This window comes from Canis lupus, chromosome 8 (genome assembly GCF_048164855.1).
Source record: "Canis lupus baileyi chromosome 8, mCanLup2.hap1, whole genome shotgun sequence".
Taxonomy (NCBI): domain Eukaryota; kingdom Metazoa; phylum Chordata; class Mammalia; order Carnivora; family Canidae; genus Canis; species Canis lupus.
In genome coordinates, this window is record NC_132845.1 from 21080470 (window position 1) to 21090956 (window position 10487).

At 40.0% G+C, this 10487-nt stretch overlaps 1 long non-coding RNA gene and 1 other non-coding gene across 9 annotated transcripts in view; one reads left to right on the top strand and one right to left on the bottom strand.

Annotated features, from left to right (window-relative positions):
• Positions 1-821, bottom strand: part of LOC140637960 (uncharacterized) — a 52240-nt gene extending 51419 nt beyond the window's left edge. For all 8 annotated transcript variants that reach the window (XR_012035080.1, XR_012035079.1, XR_012035076.1 and 5 more), the window contains exon 1: positions 672-821. This is a non-coding gene — a long non-coding RNA (uncharacterized lncRNA). The remainder of the gene's footprint in view (positions 1-671) is intronic.
• A 5325-nt stretch (positions 822-6146) lies between these two features.
• On the top strand, positions 6147-6253 carry LOC140639215 (U6 spliceosomal RNA). Its single transcript, XR_012036007.1, has one exon. It is a non-coding gene; the product is annotated as a U6 spliceosomal RNA (small nuclear RNA).
• The last annotated feature ends 4234 nt before the right edge of the window (positions 6254-10487 follow it).

Sequence of the window (10487 nt, forward strand, 5' to 3'; positions counted from 1 at the left end):
CATTCTCACAGGGGTGCAAAGGACATGATAAGACACAAAGCCCTGGGCACTCTTGTAGCTCAAAAACCTTGAGCCTGGCAGCCCGGGGTGGCTCAGCAGTTTAGGGTGTGATCCTGGAGACCCGGGATCGAGTCCCACATCAGGCTCCCTATATCGAGCCTGTCTCTCCCTCTGCCTGTGTCTCTGCTGCTCTCTCTCTCTCTCGGTGTGTGTCTCTCATGAATAAATAAAATCTTAAAAAAACAAAACCAAAAACAAAAAACCTTGGGCCAACGTTGTCTCTTGGGGCACGTGGGTGGCTCAGCCGGTGGAGGGTCTGCCTTCCATTCAGGTCACGATCTTGGGTCCTGGGACGCAGCCAGGAGCCAGGCCCTCCCCATGGGGGCTACTTGCACAACCCAGGTCCGCTTCTCCCTCTTCCTGTGTGCCCCCCCACCCCCCATGAGCTCATGTGTGTGCTTTCTCTCTCTCTCTCTCAAATAAATAAAATCTCTTAAAGTCTCGCAATTTAAGTCATAGGTACAGGCTTCAGGGGGACATCTCCCACTCCCCACTCCCACCCCCCCAAATCACGTTTCGTAGACCTCCTTACCCTCCCCCTGTGTTTCTCACCCACAACAAGCACCCTTTCGACGAGTCCGTCGTGAAGAGTAAGGAAAAACAGCACTTACTAAAAATGCAAGGATCTCTGCAAAGGCAGCAGCTCACAAACCCCACAACCCGCCTCTACCAGGCTTCGCCCGGACGACGACCGCCTGCACAGGCCTCAGAGACGCGCGGACGCCGAGCGCGCAAGACCGGAAGCGCGGGGGCGGGACCCGCGCAGGGGCTCACGGGTAGGGCGGCGGGCCGTGGTCGGAGGCGGGTCGGTGGCTCCGCGGCCCACGCTACCTCTGTTCCTGCAATCAAAGTGGCAAATATTTACTTTGGAATCTGACTGACTGAAAATATTTGGTTGGAGCCAGATGCGTCGCGTGTCTGTCCCTGGAATATTAGCTAAAGGAGTGATTTAGGAAAATAAAATGGTGGGTGGGGTGCCTGCCTGCCTGCGCTATTTACTTTGCTCCGGCTCCCGCGCAGCGTGTGGAGCCTGTAACAATCCCCGCAGGGCACGGGAACAGCTGGGAAGCAGGCCAGCCTGCGGGAGAGAGAAAGGGTCTGTTTTGCTTTGGGCGGATAGTTTTACATAAATCAGAGATGTGGAAATAGACGTCTTTTCTTAAAGGCTATTGGTTATGTTCTCCAGTTTACCCAGAAGCAAACTGCGAAGTTTGGTTACGTCTTTAGTTCTAGAGCGCATCTAAAACAAGGGCACTTGTTTAGAGAGCCGACAATTCCTTAGAGAATTGCTGTTGCTTTCTTTTCTTTTTCTTTCTTTCTTTTTTTTTTTAGATTTTATTTATTAAAGACGGGGTGCGGGGTGCAGAGAGGCAGAGACACAGCCAGAAGGAGAAGCAGGCTCCATGCAGGGAGCCCGACGTGGGACTCGATCCTGGGTCGCCAGGGTCACGTCCCAGGCTGAAGGCGGCGCTAAGCCGCGGAGCCACCCGGGCTGCCCTGCTGCTTGCTGAGCAGCTCGTCTGTCCTCAGGTGTGGGCCAGACAAGTCCTATAGCTTGAGGTTGAGCAAGATGCTTACGATGCCCCCGGCCCCGAAATCACTATTATCGGCCCGCTGTCTAGCAGTTCTCGCAACAGAGCAACCCCAAGATGAGTTATTAGCCAACTCTATTTTCCAGAGGAGAATCAGCTTCAGAAACGTTGAATGACTTACCCAGGGATTCATGAGTGAAAGAGCTGGGATTGGAACCCAGACAGTGTGACACTCCGCTCTTTGCCTCCCCCTGAGAGTGCCAGTGATGGTGAGGGGGCATCGCTGGTCTGTAATTCTCCCGACGAGAGGGATGAGATTCACACTGCTGATTAGGGAGGTTTTCTGTGTCTGTGCCCAAGGGTGACCTCTTAGGTTGATCCCCTTTGCTATTTTACGAGGTACTGGGATATGCTGCTTCCCAGCAAAGTAGAACTAAAAATAAATGTAACTAAAATAAGCTTCAAGTAAAAAACTTAAGTGCGGCCCGGGTGGCTCAGCGGTTTGGAGCCTGCCTAGAGCCGAGGGCGTGATCCTGGAGACCCGGGGTCGAGTCCCGCGTGGGGCTCCCTGCGTGGAGCTTGTTTCTCCCTCTGCCTGTGTCTCTGCCTCTCTCTGTCTCATAAATAAATAAAATATTTTTAAAAATTAAAAAGGAGTCTATTTTATCTTTTTCAGATGTAAAGAGAATACAAAGTATATGAAAATGTGGACTCAAGTGATTTACTCTTTGTCATCCAAAGGCAGAAACAAAGAATCCAAGGAAGCAAATTGAGCACTTCATACCCATTACAGACTGTGCCCAGTTGCCCAAACTTCCTTAACCTAGTTGTAAACTAGAAGGTGTCTAATAACTTGAGGTTTTAAAAGAGGTTACATTAATCAAAAAGTTACTTTGAGAACTGCTTGTTTTTAATTGAACTAATCATGTTGTTCTAGATCTGATTCTGTGTGTTAACAGAAGCCATTTCTCAAAATATAATTTCCAGCTTCCCAGTCACTTAGCCTAGGATCCTTCAAAATATCTTAGTCCTTGCCTCACCTTTGCTAGTCACATTCTCCTTAATACTTTCAGTAGCTCCTCTCTACATTGAGATGACCACCTACTTCTAGGCATTTTCTGATCTGTCCCAGTGTAACTGGAAGCTCAATTGTGGAGCCAAGAGAGCTTGAGATGTAACTCTATCCCCACTACTGAATAACTGAAGGGATTTCCCTTTTCTGTAGGCCTTAGTACCTTCATCTGTAAAATGAGTGTGTTGGGATAAATGATTCACCGGTACTTACAATGGAGCATTCTTTGCATCTGCCCCTTAAGCCTTCTTTCCTTAGTCTTCCTTTCATGTACCATGTGCTTCAGCCCACACTATACCCAGGACCTAGCACATGCCCTGCATAGTCCTATCTCTGCCTTTCTGCCTTTATCTGGAATGTCCCTCCTCCTTCTCCAGATAACCAAATCCTTTGCTTAAAGGCTCAAATATAATGCCAACTTCTTCACGAAGCTTCCTTGATTTCCTTGTTGGGAAATCACTTATTAAGCCCAAGAATTACCTAACCTGGTGTCTTGACCCTCCTTTTGAGCACAGAACCATGTATGGATTATTTATATATCTTTAGGGCCAGGTTATTTTTGTATCCTCCCCAATGCCAGGCAAAAAGAAGGCATTTAATTAAAGAACTGCAGGGCAACCCAGGTGGCTCAGCAGTTTGGCGCTGTCTTCAGCCCAGGGCGAGATCCTGGAGACCCAGGATCGACATCGGGCTCCCTGCATGGACCCTGCTTCTCCCTCTGCCTGTGTCTCTGCCCCTCTCTCCTTTTCTCTCTCTCATTAATGAATAAATAAATAAAATCTAAAAAAAAATAAATGTGAGCTATTGTTTTTAATACCAATGTTGATAATTATAAATGTTCATTGAATGAATGGAATAAATGAAATAAACTGCAAACCAAAAAATCCTATGAAAAGATGTCACGTTTTGTTAGGCTGGGTCTCAAGACGTAAAGTAAAAGGACATACACTCCTTAGTAACATCCAGGAAACTGAGGCAATATTTGGAGTCAACTTTTCTAGTTGCATGCAAATAGACATGTTTAAAATGTAAAGAGCCACGGGAACCTTAAAGTTTTGAACAAGTAGTCAATATCAGATTTTAATCTCAGCTCTTTGAAATCCTCAGTTCTTTCTGTTGCAATAAATATCCTCACACATAAATAAATTAATTTATTTTTTATTTTTTTAAAGACTTCACTTATTTATTCGTGAGAGACACACAGAGAGAAGCAGAGATGCAGGCAGAGGGAGAAGCAGGCTCCTTACAGGGAGCCCAATGTGGGACTTGATCCCCGACTCCAGGATCATGCCCTGAGCCGAAGGCAGAAGGCAACCACTGAGCCATCCAAGGCATCCTACACTGAGTACTTTAAAAAACATTTAAGGGATGTCTGGGTAGCTCAGCGGTTGAGTATCTACCTTCCGCTCAGGGCGTGATCCTAGGGTCCAGGATGGAGCCCCCCATCGGCCCCCTTGCAAGGAGCCTGCTTCTCCCCTTGCCTATGTCTCTACCCCTCTCTCTCATAAATAAATAAATAAATAAATAAATAAATAAATAAATAAATAAATAAATAAATAAATCTTTTTAAAGAAATTTAAACTCTAAAATAGAAAAAATAACATGACCTCTTTGCTAATTTAACTAAAAATAATAAATAAATAAATAAATTTCAAACTTGGTGGTCAAGTATTATAGTGAGCTACCTTAAGTATTTTAATATGTAAATACCTACAGGTATATGTCCTATTGAGAACAGAGCCATTAGAAATGAATGAAAGCAATAAGCTGCTGTTGCATGTTGTGGAAGAAAATCTACAACTAGGGCAGCCCAGGTGGCTCAGCAGTTTAGCGCTGCCTTCAGCGCAGGGCGTGATCCTGGGAACCCAGGATCGAGTCTCACGTCAGTCTCCCTGAATGGAGCCTGCTTCTGTCTCTGCCCCTCTCTCTCTCATTCTCTGTCTCTCATGAATAAATAAATAAAATCTTGAAAGAAAAAAAAGAAAATCTACAGCTAGGCAAAAAAAATGTCTCTGGAGGAAAAAGCAATTGACCATTGATGCAACTCAGTACCAAAAACCTCACCTTGGCTAATGAGAGCATACAACATCAAGACCAGGGGGCCAGGGAATAGAGAAATGTTTCTCCCCAGATTCCATCCACTTCACCCCATCCCCAAATAATCATTGTTAACATTATGGCACGTGTTCCTCCATTTTTTCCCTGCATATGGTAACATTATCGTTACTATTGATTTTCCTAGAATAGGATCATAGTTTATATGCCACCCGGGGATTTGCTTTGCAACAAGTCAGATTCCTAGCATTATGATATATGAATGTGCCTGTGACTTTGCTGATGGGTTTTTCCACAGTCTTAAACCACGCTCTGGTGAACATCCTTATACACATATCCTTTTGCTGTGACACTACTTTCTGACAGGGCATCTTTAAGAGCTTTGGAGGAGGAACTTTAGTTCAGTAGTTTTTTATTGAACATAAAACAGTCAATCAGCAGGGCAATTTCAAGGTAGATTAGATAAAACCATATTTGGGAACACAAGGACTCACACCACACCCAAATTCAAAAGAACTTCCCAGGAGGCTCTCTGCCCTCCTTCAGCAGCTCTCATGCCTACCAGGCTTGTCTTTGGAAGCTGAGCCAGTTATCTTGCATACCTGAGTTCCCTCTGCAGCAAGTAGGGCTGGTGGCCATTGTATCAGAATGCATGTAAAATGCATAAAGTGTAGGCACTCGCATCTATGAATTAGAATGATGACAGGGAGATTTAAGAAGTTTAATATTCAAGACTTTCAGCTAAAAGGGGTGCATTTGAAAAGTCTTTGTGTAACTGGGGGAAAGAAGAGTGGGTTTGTTTGACAACTACATACTATCTAGCAGCCCAACTCCAGTGCATTGGTGCAGAGCTGTGAGCCTGCCAACTCTTCTGAGAGCCTCTGGAATTCCTTCCACCCTGGCTGGGAAGGGTATCTTTAATAGGTCTCCTTTGAGTGGAGGCTTTGCTTTGACTCTGCTCAGTGGCCTCCAAGTTGGTCAGGCTCTAGTATGAGCAAGAAGAGCCACTGCTTCCTATCTAATAGGGACTGAACTTATTGTGAGTACTTGTGGCAAAATGGCCACTCACCCAAATAAACCATTTCTGAACCTGTTTGTGTTTTGGGCTGAGTCAGGAGATTTCCTCTTTCTTTTGGTTAAAGAGGATTTAAAAGTATAGAACCATCCAATATGAACCTCTCCTCCAATCCTCTCCAACTCCCTCATTGTACAGGTGAGGAAACTAAGGCCAGAATGTCAAGTGACTGGCTTAAGGCTATACACCTTGTGGGTAACAGAATTTTTAACTCTTCCAGGTTACTGCTAGTCTTTTAATTAGCATTATCAACTTGTTAATATCAAGGAACTATCAGTATTAGTAGAACTTGCATGTTAGAGTGCTAGTCTTGAATGCTACAGAGAGATTTATCAGGACAGAAATAACAGTTGTGCTCACTTTGGCAGCACATATACTAAAATTGAAACGATACAGAGAAGATTAGCATATCCCCTATGCAAAAATAACACACAAAATAGAAATAACAGTTATACTAATTACTATATTATATAATAAATATAAAATGATAATATGCCAAATGCTATTCTAAATCTTCTAGATGCTATTACTCTTACTTTTTTTTTTGGTATTTCTTGCTTTGTCTTTTTTTTTTTTTAATTTTTTATTTATTTATGATAATCACAGAGAGAGAGAGAGAGGCAGAGACACAGGCAGAGGGAGAAGCAGGCTCCATGCACCGGGAGCCTGATGTGGGATTCGATCCTGGGTCTCCAGAATCGCGCCCTGGGCCAAAGGCAGGCGCCAAACCGCTGCGCCACCCAATTCTCTTGAATTGATTTTTTTTTCTTTTTCTAATTCCATTTCTCTTTAACTGATTGGAAAGTATGTGTGCTTGTGTTTATTATTTCAGAAATTAAACTAGCTAGTTTAGCATGCTGATTTAACAAAAAGCCTAAAGCTCATATCTTACCTTACTCCTCAATAATCAAGGATCTTGGATGATTTTGATTCTAGTCTAAGCCCAGTATTTTAATTATATTTTCCCTTCAAAAATTAAGAGTATTTTGTTACATTATGTTGTTCCATAGTCAGTGTTTGCTGAGATATGCTCTCATATTTACCAAAATGTTTTTGTCCAATGTTTTTTTACATCTAAAGCTTTCAATTTTTCATTCTACTAAAGTATATCCTTTATGATTTCATATAGTGATTCTCTTTGGGTGATGCATGCTCTTAAGTTATCAAAGGAAACTTGAGGAGTTGTTTTTACTAGTTGTCTCTGTTTTGTTTGCCTGGAAACACATTGAAGAAATTCTTACATTGTATTCTCTTCCTTAGTTGCTCTTATAAAATGTACTGTCAGTCTAATTGCCCTTTTTTTCTTTTTTTTTTTTCTTTTTTTTTTTTCTAATTGCCCTTTTTATAGATGGTTTTCTTTTCTCTTTGGCTGCTTTAAGATCTCTGTTTTTCTCTCTCTGTTTCTCTTTCTGTACAGCTTTTCTCCAGTTCTTCTTGCCACTACCCTTTATCAAGCAACCACTGGTTCACTTTCTATCATTATAGATTAATTTGAATTTTACACATATGAAATAATATAGTTTGGCTCCTTTTTAGGGGGTCTGATTTCCTTCACTCAACAAAATTATTATGAAGTTCATCCATGAACATTATTAGATCTATATATAGTTCATTTATTTTTACTGCTGAGTAGTACTCCATTGTATGGATATACCACAGTTTGCTTATCATGTCACTTGTCATTAGACATTTCCAGTCGTAGCTATTGCAAAGGAAGTTGCCACAAACATTCATGTACATCTTGTTATGAACATGAGCTTTCATTTTTCTCACATAAGTATTTAAGAATGAATACCAGGATTATATGGTAGGTCTATGTTTGAATTTTTAGACACTGCCAAAGAGTTTTCCAAAGTAGTTGCACTATTTTACATCAAAGAGTTTTCCAAAGTAGTTGCACTATTTTACATTCCCATCAGCAGTGAATGAGAGTTCCAATTGTCTACATCCTTGCCTTCATATGGTATTATGAGATTTTTACTTGTAGCCATTCTATTACATATGTAGTTGTATCACACTGTGGTTTTAATTAGCATTTCTCTAGTGCTTAATGATGCTGAACATCTTTTCGTGCTTATTTGCTATCTATACATCTTCTTTAGTAAAATGTCTGTTTGGATGTTTTACCTATTTTTAAATTGGGTTGTCTCCTTATTATTGAATTATAATAATTCTACATATTCTAGATATAAGAATTTTGTCAGATACATATTCTAGATATAAGAATTTTGTCAGATACATATTTTGCAAATATATTTTTCCCAGTCTGTAGTTTGTCTTTTCATTTTTTAAATTGTGTTCTTTGAAGAGCCAAAGCTTTTAATTTTGATGGAATTGAATTTATTGATGTTTTCTATTATAGTCTTGATTTTTGTCATATTTTTAAAATCTTTGACAAAGCCAAGATAAATAAGATTGTCTGGTATATTTTTATGTAGAAATTTTATAGTTTTAATTCTATGTTTTAATCAATAATAAATTATTTTTTAAATTATTTTTTAATATGGTAGGATGCAAGCCAAAGTTGATATTTTTTCATATGGCTACTCAATTTTTCTAACACTATTTGTTGAAAAGATTGTTCTCCTCCATTCCTCCCATTGAATTACATCGATACCTTTGTTGAAAATCAATTAAATTTATATGCCTGGGTCTCTTTCCTGACTCTATTATGCTATGTTCATTTGTTTGTCTAACTTTATGCCAATACCATGCTGTACTAATTGCTATAGTTTTTAAATAAGTTTTGCCATCCAGTGGTGTAAGTACTACAAGTTTATTTTTGTTTTCTGTTTTTGTTTGTCTTATTTTCAAAGTTGTTTTAGTTATTTTAGATCCTTTTCATTTTTATATAAATTTCAGAATCCATTGGTCAATTTATCCAAAAACATAGTCTATTGGGATTTTGAATGGGATTGTATTAAACCTATAAGTCAATTTGGGGAGGATTGGCATTTTAATAATCTCTGGTCTTCTCCATGAACATGATATATTTATCTCTCCATCTTTTTAGGTCTTCTTTAATTTCTTTCATCAATGTTTTACAGTCATCGTTATATAGTTATTGTTCACCTTTTATCAAATGGATTCCTATATCATATTTTTATTCTGTTGTAAATGGTATTGTTTTTGTAGTTTTAATTTCTAATTCTTCACTGCTTACTTAATTGATCCTTAACACAGGTTTGAAATGTATGTCCACTTAGAAATGAATTTTTTACATGTATGTAACTGTATTTTCTCTCCCTTATGATTTTCTTAATAACATTTTTCTTCTGTTTAACTTACTTTATTGTAAGAATCCAGTACATAATATATATAACATAAAAATATGTGTTTATCAACTGTTTACACTATTGGTAATGCTACGGGTTAACAATAGGCTATTAGTAGTTAAGTTTTGGGGGAGTCAAAATTTATACGCAATTTTTTTACTGTGTGAGGGGTTGATAACCCTAACCCCTGTGTTGTTCAAGAGTCAACTGTATATAGAACTAAAACTGGGGATCCCTGGGTGGCGCAGCGGTTTGGCGCCTGCCTTTGGCCCAGGGTGTGATACTGGAGACTCGGGATCGAATCCCACGTCGGGCTCCCGGTGCATGGAGCCTGCTTCTCCCTCTCCCTGTGTCTCTGCCTCTCTCTCTCTCTCTCTCTCTGTGACTATCATAAATAAATAAAAAAATTTAAAAAAAGAAATAAAACTGATTTTTGCACTATGATCACGAACCCTGAAAATGTGCTCAACTCACATATTAGTTCTGGTAAGTTCTTTTTGTATAGTCCTTTGGATTACCCACAAAGATAATCATGATGTCAGTAAATATAGTTTTTTCTTCCTTCTTTATCCATTTACCTTTAATTTATTTTTCTTGACTTATGCACTGGCTAGAAACTCCAATACAGTGTTGAAGAGAAGTGCTGAACCCAAACATGGTTGCTTGTTCCTACTCTCAAGGGAAAGAATTCAGTTTTTCACACTAAGCATGATATTAGCTATAGATTTTTTTTACAGATGTCCTTTATTAGGCTGAGGAAATTCTCTCTCTCTCTCTCTCTCTTTTTTTTTTTTTTTAAGATTTTATGTATTTATTCATGACAGAGAGAGAGAGAGATGCAGAGGGAGAAGCAGGCTCCGTGCAGGGAGCCCGACGTGGGACTCTATCCCAGGTCTTCAGGATCACAACCCGGGCTGAAGGCGGCCCTAAACCGCTGGGCCACCAGGGCTGCCCAGGAAATTCTCTTCTATTACTAGTTTGCTTAAAGTTTTTATCAGGAATAGATGTTGAATTTGGTCAAATGCTTTTTCTGTACCTATTGAAATGAGCATATGGTTTTTCTATTTTTTAGCAGGGCAATATGATGAATTATATTAGTTAACCTCAATAATAATCTTTTTTCAAGATATATTTATGTATTTTAGAGAGAGAGAGAGAGAGTGCACACGTGTAGGGGGAGGAGCAGAGAGAGAAGAAAATCTTAAGTAGATCCCGTGCTGAACATAGAGCTGGGTGCTAGGCTTGATCTTATGACCCTGAGATCTGACCTGAGGTAAAGCCAAGACAGATGCTTAACCAACTGCACTACCCAGGTGCCCCTATATTAATTAACTTTAAAATGTTAAACCAAGTTTGTATTTTTGGACTAAAACTCTCCTGTTATATTATCCTTTAAAAATATTTTATTTATTTATTTG